The following is a 17,663-nucleotide window of genomic DNA, read 5'->3' as shown; positions in this document are numbered from 1 at the left end:
AAAGCCTCAGACTTCCAAAGAATCACATCCAAGCAGGGAAAATGACGACATGGCATTCCAGCAGCCTGAAACGTTTCCTCTACAAATTTAAATGTAATTTCATCATCACTCAGATCTGATTAATCGCTGAATCAGAGTAATGTTGAACAGAAGTGCACAGCAAACCGAGCAGGATGACTGAGTGAGCTGCATCACGTTCGTGCCCACCACAAAAAGCTGCAGTAAAAGTGAAGTGCTTGTAAACCCTCATTTCCAAGGAAAAGCTACTTTAAAATCACAAAGTGAAAGGGAACGTGGGTCAAACAACGTGACTCACCATGAGAAAACAAAGACACACAATGAATTAATAAGCAGGCTGGATTATTCAGGGGTTATTCAAACAGTCAGCAAAGTCATGTTCATGTCAAATGTGTCAGTTTAAAAAGAAAAATGGTGACACTTTTATTTTTCTTCTTCATAATTTTACTTCATTTGTTTTTTTAAAGATTTTTAGTCATAATTTCATTTCAGGCTGATGATCCACCTTCATTTAATCAGAAGTGAACATGAACCTGGACCCAAATCACCCTGCAGCCATCTTTCAACACTTACTGTAAGTTTTCAAACTGTCTCACAAAGCCGACAGCCCTGCTCCTCGCTCTCTTTTAGGGGAGCGCTGACGCAATCCCAAGCTGAGACATCTAATCTCTCCAGCATTCCTGAGGTCTTTTCCTCAGACGTATGACTTATTTCCAAATTTGGATCCGCTGAGCCTGCAGGTGTTCATTCGAGGACTGAAAAACTTCACGACCGCCCAAATGTTCATTATTTGCATAAAACAGCGCTCTGATCACATTTTTGGTGCTACTGTAGCAAAGCTCTGCAGACACTCCTCTACTTGTCCTCTACTTGGGGCAAAAATTCCTTTCCACTATTTTTCAGCTCCCTATATGCTTTTTTTTTACTATTAAAAAGCCCTAAAGGCAACTTTTTTCCAGCTTCATCATTTCCTGTGATGGTGACTATATTGTCGTGTATATGTAATACATAAACACGCTCCATCCATTCTCTTCCGCTTATCCTGTTTCAGCTGTCTTAGGGCGAGAGGCGCGGTACAGCTGGACAGCTCACCAGCCTGTCACATAGACGCAGACAGCCATCCACACTGTGCCGCCTGCACTTAAACACTATTAATAAAATAAATCCCTGCATGCGTGCAGTGTGAAGTGTTTTTGAATGTCAGTGACACTAGAAATGCCAGTCCACTTACCAAGTGCAGCAAACAGTGGTTTGCAAAACGTGTGAATGAAATGTGTGAATTTTAAGGCTTTCAAATATTGTCCAATCAGCATTTTCTCTGAAAGCATGTCTTTATGTGCCATGTACGATATTCTCTACTAGAAGAGTGAAAAAAGTATTAAAGTATTGTTTTCCTTTTACATCCCTGTGCCTGTGCTTTGTGGTTATTTAATGTATGTATGAGTAAGTGCCTCACTACAAGTATGAAACGCAGAGTTATTGTGAAATGTGAATAATAAGGAAGATCAGGAAATCCCCTTATTTAATGATGTGATATAACGTGCAGGCAGGAAACACCTTCAGTGTAACTCTGACTCAGCTCTGAGAGTCTCCGGATTGTCCTGGAAAGTGACTTAGCAGAAAAAAAAACTGATGTCAAACCTTCTGAGAAGCGAGCCGACGGCTTCCTCGGAATCTGCTTCAACACACGACGGACGGAGCTTAAATATGAGCATCAGGAGCATGAAGACCTCACATCACAGCCTCCACAGGACAGGACCACAGACCAGAGGAGCAGGGACCAAACTGAAGTCTGGACCATCACAGGATAACAAGTCAGTTTTAAATGTCTTCCTTACCTTTGCTTACCTTTTATTTCAAACATTTAAAACTAGTATTCTTGATATTTTTGCACCATTTTTTAGAGTTTGTGCTTGAATTTCAATATTTGTCTGCCAACTAAATGCATGTCTATTCCCAGCAGCTGGGATAAGCTGCACAGCTAAACATCTGCATGCTTGAACAAGCAGAAATACCTGAAATGAATGTAAAAGAAACAATGGCAAAAAGGAAAGCGCTCGAAGGTAAATCAGGAGAATGATACAGAAGGGCAAAAACTAAGAATTGATTTAATGGAGCTTATTATTATTATTATTATTATCTCAAAAAGATGCTGTCATGCACAAGAAGTGTGTGCAGTTTTCCCAGTGACAGGCACTGTTATATAAAGTATGTGAGATCTTGGTGTAGTTTGAAATGCCCTGATCGTTGCTTAGAATAAACATTAAATGAAAATATGTGATACGGTCATCAGTGGTCACCTATATGTGCAAAGTGGTTCCATCAGTTTTTGGATTCATGATGACAAATAAACTGGTTTTCATTAGCAAATATCTGAGGCTGCTTTGATTAGAAAATGATTTAAAGAAAATAAGAATATTGTGCCACCAGTGTTTAAATGCACACTGAGTTGGTGTTTGCTGTGGATTCTTGGAATCTCATTGTGGAATACGAAACGAATTATTATTTGAATGAAGTCTGAAAAAGGCCGAACAGATTCTTTGATTTAGGAGACATGAAGTTTGGGGAGAGTCAAACTTTGACTTCGTGACTTTCTGATTTCATTATTGAGCCTGGAATTACTCAGATTACACGATATATTTTATAAGCCTGACACTGAAACTAAAAACTAAAAAAAATTCTTTCACTTTAATTTCCGCAGCACAGAAAAGTTTGTGCTTTTCTTTTGGTGGAGTTTTTGCAAAACACTTCAGAAATCCGACAAATAATTCCTCTACACTTTATAGATTTATGGTTTATTTGGAAGGAGGTAAAAACGTCCATTTGCTTTGTATTTTTCCACTTTTTGTGTTTTGAATATGAAGCGAGATTAAAGTTGGTCTTTTTTAATCTGACAGGTGCAGCAATGTCACCGAATTATTTTTTAATTATTTGAAAATTTCACATTTACTAACAACCTGACGGTCAGCAGAGCAGGGGTCCGCGGGTCGTTGTGACCCCGCTGACCGATATGTCAGGGTGATGTTCTCGCCAGCAGCGCGCGTGTGTGCGCGTAAATTGCGCACAGAACGTGCCCCTCTCTCTGTGGTTCAAGACCAGGTGCGCAGAGTCCGCAAAGGTCTTTCTATTTCACTAAATAAAACTACACCACAAACTAGTGATGACAAAAAAATGTTTTTAAATGATATTGCGCATGAATAAAATTCAACAGGAAACGTCCTTAATTTATTCTTTCTTAGTTTGGTCAAATTTAACTCCCACGTACCCTTAAACAGACGCATGGAGCGTGTGTCGAAATCTACATTCTGATATTTCTTCCGCTCGCCACGGTGATGAAACAAGCAAAGGCACCGAAACTAAAAACAACTAAACACTAAAGTAAATGAAACTGAACTGAAAACGAAACTCCACAAAATAAAGCAATGAAAGAAAAAACTGAAAATACATTACAAGTATAATATGTTCGATGTCTGTTTTTCTGCGCGTAAAGTTAAAGTCGAGTGAAGGACGAGCTGAGAAAAACACATTTTAAAAAGCGCAGCGACGGAGCAGGTCGATCAAAAATAGTCAAAAAGCGCCTGTATGTGCTGTGACTGTGTTTGAGGGTTCACCTACTTACATTTGTAGTCTGAAGAACTTTCACTGCAGACAAACAAGGTAGAGAAATTTGAGCTTTATAACAGTCACTATAAACTTGTAATTACCACGATATTCGAAAAATATGCGAATGACACAATATGTCCTAAGAAATCGTTCTCCCTTTTTCTTTCCCTTTAATTTTGTAGTTATAGATTTAAATTCTTTACAGCTTCAGTCTTTAACTGAAGGGAGACAGCTGACAGTGTCATGATCCTGGGTCCTTTTGACCCAGCGTTTTGTGTTTTCTCTTCGCGATTTTGGTTCTGTTCTTCCTCTGGTTAGTGTTTACTCTGTTCTGCCCGTGTGTTCCTGTATCTAGTCCGCGTTTCTTAGTTTGTGTCCTTTCATGTGTAAGTTCCTGTTTTATTGTGAAGGTCTATGTCTTATGTGAGTGTTTTCAGTTTGCCTCCCTAGTCTCGTCATGTTAATTACTCCCAGCTGTGTCCCCACCTGTATGTAATCTCCCTGTGTTCTCTGAGTGTATTTAAGTTGTGTCTTCTGTCATAGTAGTTGCTGGTTCGTCTGTGTTGTTTCCCCTCGGTCTCCCTGTATGTATTTCCCCGGACCTCCCTGCACCGTCATTCTTGGTTTGTGTTGTTAGTTTACCCAGTTTAGGTTTCAGTTTCATGTTCCTAGCGCCTTTGTTGTTTGCATTTTTGTTGTTAATAAACACTCACCTGCACCAGAGCTGCCGCCTTTTGGTCCTATATATATTCCACACGGCTTGCCCCTGCAAACCGTGACAGAACGAACCAGCCACCATGGACCCAGGGGCAGTCAATCCGTCCGAGGAGCTCCAGGATGACATCGGCTACAATGTGGAGATCCTCCTCGGGCTGTGGCTGGAGAATCCTCCGCACGAGCTTCGCCGCGCCGTGGAAGGTCGGCTACAACGGCTCTTTTCCGGCCTGCCATGGCTACTAAATTCACTTCCTCCGACCATACAGGCTTTTCTCCGGCACACACCCCACCTTCTCTCAGCCACTCCTGCCTCGCTGCCCGACTCGCCGGATGCGATCTTGCCCGGCCCGTCGGAGCCGTCTGCGGGGAGGAGACGCCGATCGCGCCGCAAGCGCGCCACCCCACAGCTGGACGTTCGGACTTCTAATTCGCCGGCTGTGGTGAGTGAGGACTGTTTTTCATTTTCGGACTGCATGACTGTTCATTCAGGGGCTGCGTTTTGTGTGGCGGATATCAACGCGAGCTGCTTATCGCCTGTGCAGCTACCGGCAGCTAAGTTAGCTCCCCCGCAGCCACTCTCAGTTCAGTCTCCTGTGCCACCCTCAGTTCAGTCTCCTGTGCCGCCCTCAGTTCAGTCTCCTGTGCCGCCCTCAGTTCAGTCTCCTGTGCCGCCCTCAGTTCAGTCTCCTGTGCCGCCCTCAGTTCAGTCTCCTGTGCCGCCCTCAGTTCAGCCTCCTGTGCCGCCCTCAGTTCAGCCTCCTGTGCCGCCCTCAGTTCAGCCTCCTGTGCCGCCCTCAGTTCAGCCTCCTGTGCCGCCCTCAGTTCAGCCTCCTGTGCCGCCCTCAGTTCAGCCTCCTGTGCCGCCCTCAGTTCAGCCTCCTGTGCCGCCCTCAGTTCAGCCTCCTGTGCCGCCTGTAGCGCAGGCCCCAGTGCCGCCTGTAGCGCAGGCCCCAGTGCCGCCTGTAGCGCAGGCCCCAGTATCATCGGCTTCACTCATTCACTCCGTGCAGGGAGAAAGTTTAATTTCACCTCAAGGTGCTTTTCCTGGTTCAGCCGCCATTGGCACTGTTTGCCGCTCCAGGGCTTCCCCAGAGGCTAGGTCCCAGTCCTCAGCTGATTCTGGACCCCTGGAGTTTAAGCAGCCACCTGGGAAGTGCCCCGTGTCAGTGCTGTCTGAGCAGGGCCAGTGCTCAGCACAGCACCCATTTCCTTCATGTCTGCCAGTGGACTCCATGCCTGCGGGCTTTGTGATGGCTTTTGCTGGAGGGTCCAAGGGGCCCGTCCAGCCTTCGTCTCGTGTCTCCGCTGGAGGATCCGAGGGACCGCTCCGGTCTTTGTTTCCTGTTTCCGCTGGGGGGCCCGAGGAGCCCGTCCAGCAGCCTTCCTCGTCAACTGGTGGTTCCGAAGAACCACACCAGCCTCATGCCTCGTCGGCTGGAGGGTCCAAGGGACCGCTCCGGCCTTTGTCTCCTGTCTCCGCTGGAGGGCCCGAGGAGCCTGTCCAGCCGCCACCTGCGGCCGCTTCGGCGTCGCCTGGTCCGGCCTCATCAGAGTCTTCATCCTCGCCTGGTCCTGCGGCCTCTGCTTCCGCTACGCCTGGTCCAGCTGCATCCGCCTGTGCTTCCGCTACGCCTGGTCCAGCTGCATCCGCCTGTGCTTCCGCTACGCCTGGTCCAGCTGCATCCGCCTGTGCTTCCGCTACGCCTGGTCCAGCTGCATCCGCCTGTGCTTCCGCTACGCCTGGTCCAGCTGCATCCGCCTGTGCTTCTGTTACGCCTGGTCCAGCTGCCTCTGCCTGTGCTTCTGTTACGCCTGGTCCAGCCTGTGCTTCTGTTACGCCTGGTCCAGCCTGTGCTTCTGTTACGCCTGGTCCAGCCTGTGCTTCTGCTACGCCTGGTCCTGCCTCTGCTTCAGCGTCGCCTGGTCCTGTGCCCTCCAAGCCTCGGCCGGTGCGCCTGACACTTGGGCGCCGCCGCTGCCTTCCGCGCGGCCAGCCCCCGGACCGCCGTCGCCTGAGTGGCCGCCGCTGCCTCCCGCGCGGCCGGCCCCCGGACCGCCGTCGCCTGAGTGGCCGCCGCTGCCTCCCGCGCGGCCGGCCCCCGGACCGCCGTCGCCTGAGTGGCCGCCGCTGCCTCCCGCGCGGCCGGCCCCCGGACCGCCGTCGCCTGAGTGGCCGCCGCTGCCTCCCGCACGGCCGGCCCCCGGACCGCCATCGCCTGAGTGGCCGCCGTTGCCGTCCGCACGGCCGGCCTCCCGAACTGTATCCACGTCGCCGCCGTTGCCGTCCGCACGGTCGGCCCCCCGAACTGTTTTGGACTCCTGTGCTGTTGGCCCCCTGAACTGTTTTGGACTCCTGTGCTGTCGGCCCCCTGAACTGTTTTGGACTCCTGTGCTGTCGGCCCCCTGAACTCTTCTGTTTTGGACTCTGTTTTTTTTTTTCTTTTTTTTTTCTTTTCCTGTGTTTTGGTGTGCTTCGTTTCTTTTGGTTTTGGGCTCGTTTTTTTGTTTTTGTCTTTTGGCCTTCTGGTGCTCCGGTTTTGTTTTGCTTCGAGCCCTCCTTCCTGGGTCCCCCGCCGCCCGCCGTGGTCGGGTTGTTTTCTGTTTTTTCTGGCTGTTTTGTTTCTTGTTGGGCTGTCTGGAGCCAGCCTTTGAGGGGGGGGTACTGTCATGATCCTGGGTCCTTTTGACCCAGCGTTTTGTGTTTTCTCTTCGCGATTTTGGTTCTGTTCTTCCTCTGGTTAGTGTTTACTCTGTTCTGCCCGTGTGTTCCTGTATCTAGTCCGCGTTTCTTAGTTTGTGTCCTTTCATGTGTAAGTTCCTGTTTTATTGTGAAGGTCTGTCTTATGTGAGTGTTTTCAGTTTGCCTCCCTAGTCTCGTCATGTTAATTACTCCCAGCTGTGTTCCCACCTGTATGTAATCTCCCTGTGTTCTCTGAGTGTATTTAAGTTGTGTCTTCTGTCATAGTAGTTGCTGGTTCGTCTGTGTTGTTTCCCCTCGGTCTCCCTGTATGTATTTCCCCGGACCTCCCTGCACCGTCATTCTTGGTTTGTGTTGTTAGTTTACCCAGTTTAGGTTTCAGTTTCATGTTCCTAGCGCCTTTGTTGTTTGCATTTTTGTTGTTAATAAACACTCACCTGCACCAGAGCTGCCGCCTTTTGGTCCTATATATATTCCACACGGCTTGCCCCTGCAAACCGTGACAGACAGACAACGCTTTGTTTTTATTCATAGGTAAAATAACGTCGTTGAAGTAAAATGTTTTAATGTGTGGGGGACACAGGATAGCGTGACGGCCCTACACGACCCGGGGAGGGGTCTCATTCCCATACTGAATTAGATTTAAACTCCACCACTGACAGTAAAGTATTTTTACAGTATATCCTGTTCACTGTGAGTCATTAGTGCCTAATAGACTGTTATCACCCAATAAAGCCAAAGACATCCTACGGAATGTTTGTTTAGCAGAGTCATTCGTGAAATGGCAGCATCTGTTTTTAATATCTCCATCTCACAGCCGGTGGCTGACTGAGTCAGCGGTCACAGGATTTTATGTAAAGCCCACAAACTGTTAAGGGGTTCCGAAAGAGACTCAGGCGCAGGCCAGGGTTTTCCTTTAAGCGAAGGACAGTGCGTTTATTTACAGTGAACACATACACAAAGTGGCTATATACAACGTGCAGGGGAAACGGGTCCGGGTCGCCAGGGTCCGTGGGAAACAGGGTTGGGAGAAGGGTGTTCCACACTTTCTGTACAAAAAGTTCCCCCTTCAATCACTCCTCTCCGCATCGGGTTCCAAAAACGATCTACACAAAAAACGTCGGGTTAGCAGGATAATAATAAGAAATTCTCAAGGTGAAGGTTAGCCGAAACACAAGTCTAGCTCAACGATCCAGCGAAGACTAGTGCAGACTCGCCATCTAAGTAGTGCAGTAATCAGCTGGGATCAGCGGCCGGTGTGGTGATGAGCAGGTGTGTGGGCCAGCAGCGGGAGCCCGCAGTGAGCATCGCCGTGGCGAGAGAGCAAACAAACCACAAACATATTGCCCAATAGAGGATTGACCAGCAGGGCACAGGGACCATGACACAAACACCCCGGTTATCTCAGGGTCAGGTGGCATTAACAAGTCTCGCTTCTGCGGTTTGAAACCAAAGCCCTCTTCTTTCTGTTGCAGTGCATTGTGAGTACCTGCTCATCCTGTTTCTTGGGGGTTTGGTGGAGCTTGCTGCAGGTCGGGCATTACCACCAAACGCTGAAATGAAGAGCATCGTTGAGGACCTCCACGGGGCGCTGGAAAAATACAACAGCTACTTGAAAGAGGATGTGAGACACGAGCCGTGCAGGCGTCCACACAACACTCTCTTTGAATAAATGTGCATTTTTACCCATTTGAAACAATTTAATGAGTCTCGCTCACACCTGTGTTTTTGCTGCAGGCGCATCTGAAAGGTCTGCCATTTGAGCCTTGCAAAGAGACGCCTGCTTACCTGAACCAGGTACGACTCAAATCATGTCTTTATTTAACAGCAGGAGGCACATTAAAAATCCAAATCCAGATTAGATGTATCAAAATAATTGTTGCTATTACACAATAATAACACACAATTTCACTTTGAACTTTGACATGTTGTGTGAGATGCACTCAGCAGATTCAAAGCTCATTTTATTTATTGGTCCTTGTTTTGGTCAGAGCACCACGGTGGCCCACAGACTCACTCAGTATGAGCAATGCACAAAGAAGCTTCAAGATCTCCTTCCTGACATCAGACACCAAGTCATCACACACAACTACGAGCTGCTGCAACACCTGGTGAGTCTCTGCATGCTCATTGGCTGATTCCAACAAATACAAAGCGCAGAAAAGAAGGAAGTAAATACTCGCAAATTAAAAAAGACTGATAAGAAGGAAGATTAAAGCAGAGTGGATGAAAGGGTAGGAGGGTAACTGAGTTACAAAGAAGCGAGGAAGAAAAAACAGCTCAAAAGCAAACAATGATGGAGAAGATCATATTGTTATGTTGTCGTCATTGGGATTGTTTTATTATTAGGAAATTAAACAGATTGATTAGTTTAATAATTTTATGATATGAAATATGCTTTTTCCTTCTTTTTCAGAAGGGATCGGAACAGTCCTCTACTTCCTCCCCCCCACTCACCTCCTCTTCATTAGAGTTTCACGTCAAACTAAAATCCATGCAGTGTGTTGACTGCTGGATCCAGCAGGTGGCAGCACTGCGCAGATAACGCAAACACACGTTCGCCCTGCCATCTTCACGGGGACCCTGTGTGACCCTATTCAATAACCAAAAACCTGACCCTAACTTGAATCAAAGACAAGCCCACTTTCAGGATTTGACACAGCAACCAAAACGAGTTTGTTTCTCCCTCTGAAGCCGTTTCCTCTCCAAAAGTTGATTCTGTTCATCTGGACGTTTTCAGCGGGAGAATCGTTTCATCCAAGTGACTTCTGAAGAAACGAGAATGCATCAAGACGATAGATTTTTCCTGTTTTTGTTTCTTTTGTTTTCCAGATTAGAAACCACAGAATATTAAAAAAATAGATTAATGTCACAGATTTTAATTTCAGTGATCAGTGTTAGTGACTGTGAGGGGGCGGGGCACATTTACTATCAAACTTACTTCTTCACAGCTTCAGGAGTCCATTAAGGAGATGTGTCTAAAACATAGGGTTGCTGCTGCTACTATATCCCTGCACCCCTGTTAGCAAAATAAATCTTTATACAAGAAACAAACAACTTTGAGATGGTCAGACATGGTTCAACACTAAAATTATTCAAAAAGAGCATAACATCTTTTATCTTCAATAAATTAAAGTGATTACGAACTTAATCGATAGAAGAACCACAAGAAAGAGCACATTGCGCTTGTATCCATATATACACTTATACTAACTGATACCGACATCTGCTGCTTATTCAGGGTTGTGTGAACAATTCATTTATATGCAAAAGCACCTCAACTGGAGTGTGTGGAGCAAGCAACAAGGTCATGTGCCCCCCACCCTGGATTATCAGTCATAATCCAGTCTCATCTGAACTCACAGAGATTAAACACGTTTTTAGCTTTAGTTTAATTTACACTTACAGTTTGTGTTGAAAACAGGATCAAATCCAGGAGTGCATGTAGAGACAGGATGAAAAAAGGTTGTGGGGTTCCCTTTAGTATCACAGTAACCTGTTTCTGCATCACCAAAGAGCTACTAAGAGGAAATTTAGCATTTGTAAAACAGGAAAAATTCAACTGCTTGTGGATATAAATGTTAAGAAAGAACACTTATCTACTTATCTTGCCCTCTAAAGGAGGCTAGAGGGCAAAATATATATATATATATATATATATATATGTGTGTGTGTGTGTGTGTTCACACTGTGATACTTGGGAAATATCTGATTTCAACAAAGCCAGCTAATAAATACAAATAATAATCACAGATGACTCGCCAACCAACCGACACAATATCTTACAAAATTATCATATATATTCTGTTTTAATATGTAACGTGTTTATGTGATAGACGTAAATACACACCACAGGTGTGTATTTACAAGATGTAGATTTATCACAGCTGTAGTTCTCAAATTATTTATACCATATTCATAACATTTATATTACATTCATGCATAATTACTGGAGAAAAACATGTTTTTCCTCAGCATAAGCTCTGCCCATGTTTAACTTTAATGTCAAATTATATCTTTTTGTTTAAAGGCGTTTGTTTCGGACAATGTGATCCTCTGTGTGAACACCAGAGGGCGCTGCCAGCGAATTTTTGTACTGTTGTATTGCTACAGATGTAAATAGACATTTTCTTTCTCAGAATATTGTTTTTAATAAACTTTTGAAGAAGAGAAACATTTCTGAGACTTGTCATTAAATTCAACAGCTGCTGAAATTCCAATCACATGGAATTTCAAATTCAGTCACAGAATCTCCCCGGGACTCTAGTTTAGAGTGTCCCATTTTTTTTAAATAAAAGCCTTAAATTGAAAGCCAATAACACATACAGAGAAAACCCAACAATCATATGACCCCCTATGAGCAAGCACTTTGGCGACAGTGGGAAGGAAAAACTCTCTTTTAACAGGAAGAAACCTCCAGCAGAACCAGGCTCAGGGAGGGGCGGGGCCATCTGCTGTGATTGGTTGGGGAGAGAGAAGGAAGACAGGATAAAGACATGCTGTGGAAGAGAGACAGAGATTAATAACAGATATGATTTAATTCAGAGAGGTCTGTTAACACATAGTGAGTGAAGAAGAAACACCCAGTGCATCATGGGAATCCCCCGGCAGCCTACATCTATTGCAGCATAACTAAGGGAGGATTCAGGGTCACCTGATCCAGCCCTAACTATATGCTTTAGCAAAAAGGAAAGTTTCACCAGTCCCACCACAAATGCACTAGAAACGGCATATTTTAGTTATTACTACTACTATTATTTTTGCAGCTGCTCGCTGTTTTGTAAATGGCAGTGAAGAAACAGGTGGTGATGGTAACTTTCTCCCCTGGGGCATAAACCTCGGAAATGATGTGAGCGGATTAGTGGCGAGCAGCGCTGATTCACGGGGCAGTTGGAGTTGTTGTGCAAATGTTTCCCGAATCAGAGTCTCTGCTGCGCACACAGATACCAGCACCACCAACTCACTCTCACGGAAGATACCACAAGGTCAAGCACAAGGTCAGAATCATGCACACCACTTGCAATGGGAACAAGACGGGGCGTCCTCAGGCAGGTCAGGTCAGGTCCCTCATACTGATGTTGCAAACTTTGTACATTTCCACTGCTTTAGTTTAAAGTTTGTCGCCTCTTGCGGTTCCTTGGTGGCACATGGCACAGTGACTTTTGAACAGTTAATGTTATGTCCTCGTGGACATATATCAACTCTTTTCTTTCATACTGCAAATATTTGCATTCAGGTTTTTACTGCACATACTGCTGTATCAGGAGCTGAAGCTTGTAAAATGATGTGACAGACACTGATCAATGCAACGGAAACCCAAAATTCAAATGCGCACAAATAATTTTCCACTGCAGCAAACAGAAAACAGCTGAGTGAACAGAAACAGGTCGGTCTTTAGTCTGCAGCTCAAACACTTCGGTTTGCCTCTCTGACCCCTTTTCTCTTCCACAGACACACAGGAAACATCTCACTGGTTAACCTCAAACCTACGTTGCAGTTCATGCCCTAAAACTATCTAAAAAAAAAAGCGTGAAGTGGAGACAGGACATCAGATCTTATTATTCGCCTGAGAGTAAATACCAGAGAACTGAAGCCGTACAGAATCTTTAGAGGAAACCATTTATACAGACAGGTGCAAGCAAGAGACAATCAGCAGATATAACTTCACATTTGGGAAATTTCAAACTCTGACACAATGAATAAAAAAATAATTAAGTTATATGAATACATTTATGATTAAAAAACAGGTAAAATTTGACTTTTTAAATCAAATACATGAGTCAAATTGGCTCCACTGTAAAAAGAACTTGATGTAATATGAACATCTACAGCTGTAAAGTTCAGAATCATAATAAAGTGATTTACTAAAAATGTCAGCATCATGTTAGAAACATTACACGGTTCTGCTTCCGTAGCTTCTGTCTGTGGTCACTGCATCAAACAGCTTTCTTTAAGTATCTGCATATTTTAAATGGAAGAGTTTGACATTTTTTAGAATTGGAAAAATTCAGATAAAATTGGCAAAGAGAGAAAGTCAGATCGATACAATATCTATCTATCTATCTATCTTCAGCCAATCAGATTTGTTGGCATTTCTTTGCGTCCTCGGCTCGGTGAAAACTGTGTTCGACGAATCGCAGCAGCTTCAGTCATCTGATGTTTCTTCCACCTGAAGCTGAAAACCTCAGAGCAGCATAATGAAGCTCCGGAGACGTCTGTGGACACATCATCAGGTCAAAAGCAATCAGAGTCTGTATTTAGTGACGCGACAGGCGAGTCTACATTTAAATTATGTTTTATACACTTATTAGCAGGAGCCTCTTCTTCATTTTATTCCTTTTCGTGAGAAGTAACTAAGCATTAAGTAGAAGTTTGTAAAATCAGCAGGGAACGGTTACACAGATTTGTCATTTATTCTTTGGTTTTTCGGGGTAAATATTTAATGTCCACAAATCCAGTAAGGACACGCCCCCTCCCTGTGGTCACACCCAGAAATAGCAAAACAACAACACACTGTAAACTCTCTGTTACCTCGTCACTGATCTTTGGCGTTTTTTCTGTAAAAAAAATAAAAAACATATATTCAACATGGATTTTTACACATTTTCTGAAAATATCAAATGTGTTATTATTTTTTCACGAACACAAAAACTCACGATTCAAGGTTTTTAGGGTGTGGGATTTTTTTTGCTCGTTACAAAAAAACATTTCAAACATTTTCTTCTGGAGTTGTGGACTTACACCGCGTTCCAGTTATTACGCAAATGATATTTTTCTCTGATTTTACTAAACAGTCAATGCAAGTGACAGTCAGCATAATCTTCGAGTCATCAACCTTTAGATTATAATTTGAATTTTACTAAACAAACCTCCCAATGAAAACAGCGTGTTTTTGATCAGCAGTTTTCATAGTTGATCTGAAAACTGCTGTTCACAAACGCTGCGCATCTAATCTGACTGAGCTGGAGCTGTTCTGCAAAGAAGAATGGGCAAAGATTTCAGTCTGTAGATGTGCAAAGCTGGTAGAGACAGACCCTAAAAGACTGGCAGCTGGAACTGCAGCAAAAGGTGGTTCTACAAAGTATTGACACTAAGTATCTAAGGCTTTCATTGTGTGTCCAAGGCATTCAACTATTTCAGGCTTTTCAGCAGCAGAGATCCTTTTTCTTTGTCATATTGCTTGAAAATGCTGGTCTGCTTAATAATGTGGAACATCCTTATTTATTTGTTTTTCCTTTAATTGGGCTCACCTGGAAAACTAATTATACCAGGTGTCCGAGATTGATGATCCAAAGAGCCCTGACACACAATGCCACCATGAGTTTAATTGAAAAACAACAAATTTAATCTTTATGACACTAAAATACAATTTGCATAATGATTTGGAAGGCAGTGTACTCATCCAACAAGTTTGTTTTGAAGTGAGTTTTGAAGATATCAGCTGTAGTGTGCTTCTTCTCGTATAGAAAGCATATAATGGCGCTCCTTTCATACTTGTTAATCTCTAATCTATATCAACAAGTAGCAGCATAAGTTACCATGGTGACAGTCAGCAGTAAAAAGTTGACCCCCTTCATGGTGCAGAACACCGAGGGTTAGCCCTCGTGAAATCCTGGTACAGACCTCAGGAAACATTAGCTACTGTTAATTTCTACTTAGAAAACTTTTTTGAATATGTTCACCAACAAACAGGAGTGTGAAGCTCGCTAATGTGTTTGCTCAGCTACAGCTGATAGCTCACAAATTGTGCGATTCAAACCAAAATTCTTCAGATGAGTAAAAGACGGTGTTGTATGTTCACCAGTATGATAATGATGAAGCAGTAATCTCAGTTAACGTGGTTTTATTAACCAGCACAGCAGCAGAGAACTTACATGCTTGGATTCAATAACGGAATGGCGCCTATACCACTCAAAACATACACACACCTACACGGAGGTACGGCAAACGGATTAGGACAAAATACCAAACTAACAGCAGGTTATCTACATCCCCCTTCTTTAGTACATCCCCAACCGGACATAAAGTTTAATGCATACTGAATAATAATAATCACAGCATAAAAGGTGACATACGCTGACCCTTAGGAACATTTAAATTTGCAAACAGATGGAAGAAATAAACATGACAAGAATATCATTTTGCTGTATAAAGTTAAATGATTACTACTGAAAATCACCTCAAACAGAATTTAACTTGAAGCATTGACATCAGTTACTGATGGCTCAAACATCAAACCTGAAAATGTTCTGTGTTTTAACTAGTACCCAATTAATCCTTATATCTTGGATTTGGTTTGCACACACGACCAAAGCGTGTCCTGTAAACACCATCACTCTTGGAAGGTCTTGGAGAATGCAAAACATCAGAAGAGCTCTCAACATGAGTGCTGTCTTTAAACTGTTCTACATCATTGTTTTCACCCACAACCTGCAGTCCATCATAATGATGATGATCAGTGTCTTTCTGAACAGTAACAGGCTCAGACACAGGCAATATGTGTCTGCGATTTCTCCTGTAAGTGTTTCCATCTGACTGTACCAGGTAGGATCTAGGTTCTTTACAAAGTTCCTTTACCACACCTGTGCGGTCATAACCCTGTGGGGTCTGTAACCTCACTACTTGTCCTTCGTTGAGAGGTGGAAGTGGTCGGCTGGATCTGTCATAACAGACCTTCTGAGTCAGTCTCTTGTTGAGTAGTTGGGCTTTCACTCTCTCAGATTCAAGGTGTTGTGGTTCGAGCAGTTTCGTTGTGATTGGGAGCGTAGTTCGAGTCTGTCTGGATAGAAGTCGTTCTGCAGAGGAACCCAGGTTCACATCACGTGGAACATTCCTGAGGTTCAGCAGGTTGAGAAATACATCAGTGCCATCTCTGTGTGATTTCTCCATCAGCTGTTTGGCACTGCGCACTGCTCTCTCAGCAAGCCCATTGGATTGAGGATACTCTGGACTGCTGGTGACATGTTGAAAGTCCCACTGTGAAGCGAAGTCTTTGAAACGCTGGCTTGTAAACTGCCTGCCATTGTCTGAGATCAGAGTGTGTGGAGCACCATGAACTGAGAAGTGTCTTTTCAGCTTTTTGATGACTGTTGCTGATGTCAAATCCTTTAGCAGGTCAATCTCAAACCAGCCTGAGTATGAGTCGACTACTACTAAATAGTGCTGACAGTGCCACTCAAAGATATCTGTAGCCACAGTTGACCAAGGAAGCTCTGGAACTTCATGCAGATGAAGGGGCTCTTTTTGTTGATGAGGTTTAGTGCTGTTACACACCGAGCAGGAAGTAACTGTTTGTTCAATATCTCTTGACATGAACGGCCAGAAGACGATCCCCCGTGCTCTCCGCTTGGTAGCTTCTACGCCGGGATGTCCTCTGTGCATGATGGTGATGTAGTCTCCTTGCAGTGATTTTGGGATCACAGCTTTGGAACCTTTAAGAATGATGCCATCATCCACAATCAGCTCATCCCTGAAAGGAAAATATGGATGAACTGCTGTTGGAAGGTTGTGGAGTCGTTGTGGCCAACCATGTTTGATGAACGAGCTGAGCGCTTGCAGTGTCTCATCCTCAGCTGTGTGTCCTTTAAGTTCCTCCAGGCGTGAAGAAGAGATGCAGCTCACCGTCATGACATCAAAGTTGTCCTCTTCTTCAGGCTGCTGGAAAGTGGAGCTGTTGGGAGCACGAGACAGTGTGTCAGCCAGATACATGTGTTTTCCACATTTATATGTGAGGGTGATGTTGTATTTTTGGAGCCTTAACAACATCCTCTGTAATCTGGCTGGTGCAGCGTGAATAGGTTTCTTTAGTATGGTGACCAGTGGCTGATGGTCTGTTTCTACGACCACAGGCTTGCCATATATGTAGTCATGAAACTTTGTACATGCGAAAACAACAGCCAGCAGCTCCTTTTCTATCTGAGCATATCTGGTTTCAGTGTCTGTCAGAGTACGTGAAGCATATGCCACAGGTCGCCCTTCCTGTAAGCAAGCTGCACCAAGACCATACTGTGATGCATCGCACGTTAGTGTCACAGGTTTGCTGACATCATAATATGACAGAACAGGTGGATTAGACATGTGCTCTTTAAGTGCTTTGAACGCAGTCTGATGCTGTGTGTCCCACATCCACTCGCTGTCCTTGTGTGTGAGCTGTCGCAGAGGAGCTGACAGATGGCTGAAGTTTGGAATGAATTTTCCAAGATAATTGACCATCCCCAGGAACCTCTGCAGGGCTTGGACATCTGTTGGAACTGGCATCTCTCTGATTGCGGCTGTTTTGGAAGGGTCTGCTTTAAGCCCCTCGCTTGTGAAAATGTGTCCGACATAACTGACCTGATTCAGCCGGAATTTGCACTTTAATGGGTTTAGTCGCAGGTTTACTTCTCTGGCACGATCAAGGACTTTTCTCAGGTTGTCGTCATGTTCTTTCATGGTTCTTCCGCCGATGAGTATATCATCAACAATGATGGCACATGGATACCCAGCGAATATCTGCTCCATGGCTCTCTGAAACACCTCGCTGGCAGCGTTAAGACCAAAAGGCATTCTGAGGAACCTGAAACGACCAAAACAAGTGCTGAAGGTGGTTAGCATGGATGATTTTTGATCCAATGACACCTACCAAAAA

Source organism: Diplotaxodon limnothrissa, linkage group LG11 (assembly GCF_057381915.1).
Source record: "Diplotaxodon limnothrissa isolate DT_005_m linkage group LG11, D_limnothrissa_male_GT1.1, whole genome shotgun sequence".
NCBI classification, from domain to species: domain Eukaryota; kingdom Metazoa; phylum Chordata; class Actinopteri; order Cichliformes; family Cichlidae; genus Diplotaxodon; species Diplotaxodon limnothrissa.
Note: the sequence above shows the minus strand (reverse complement) of the source record.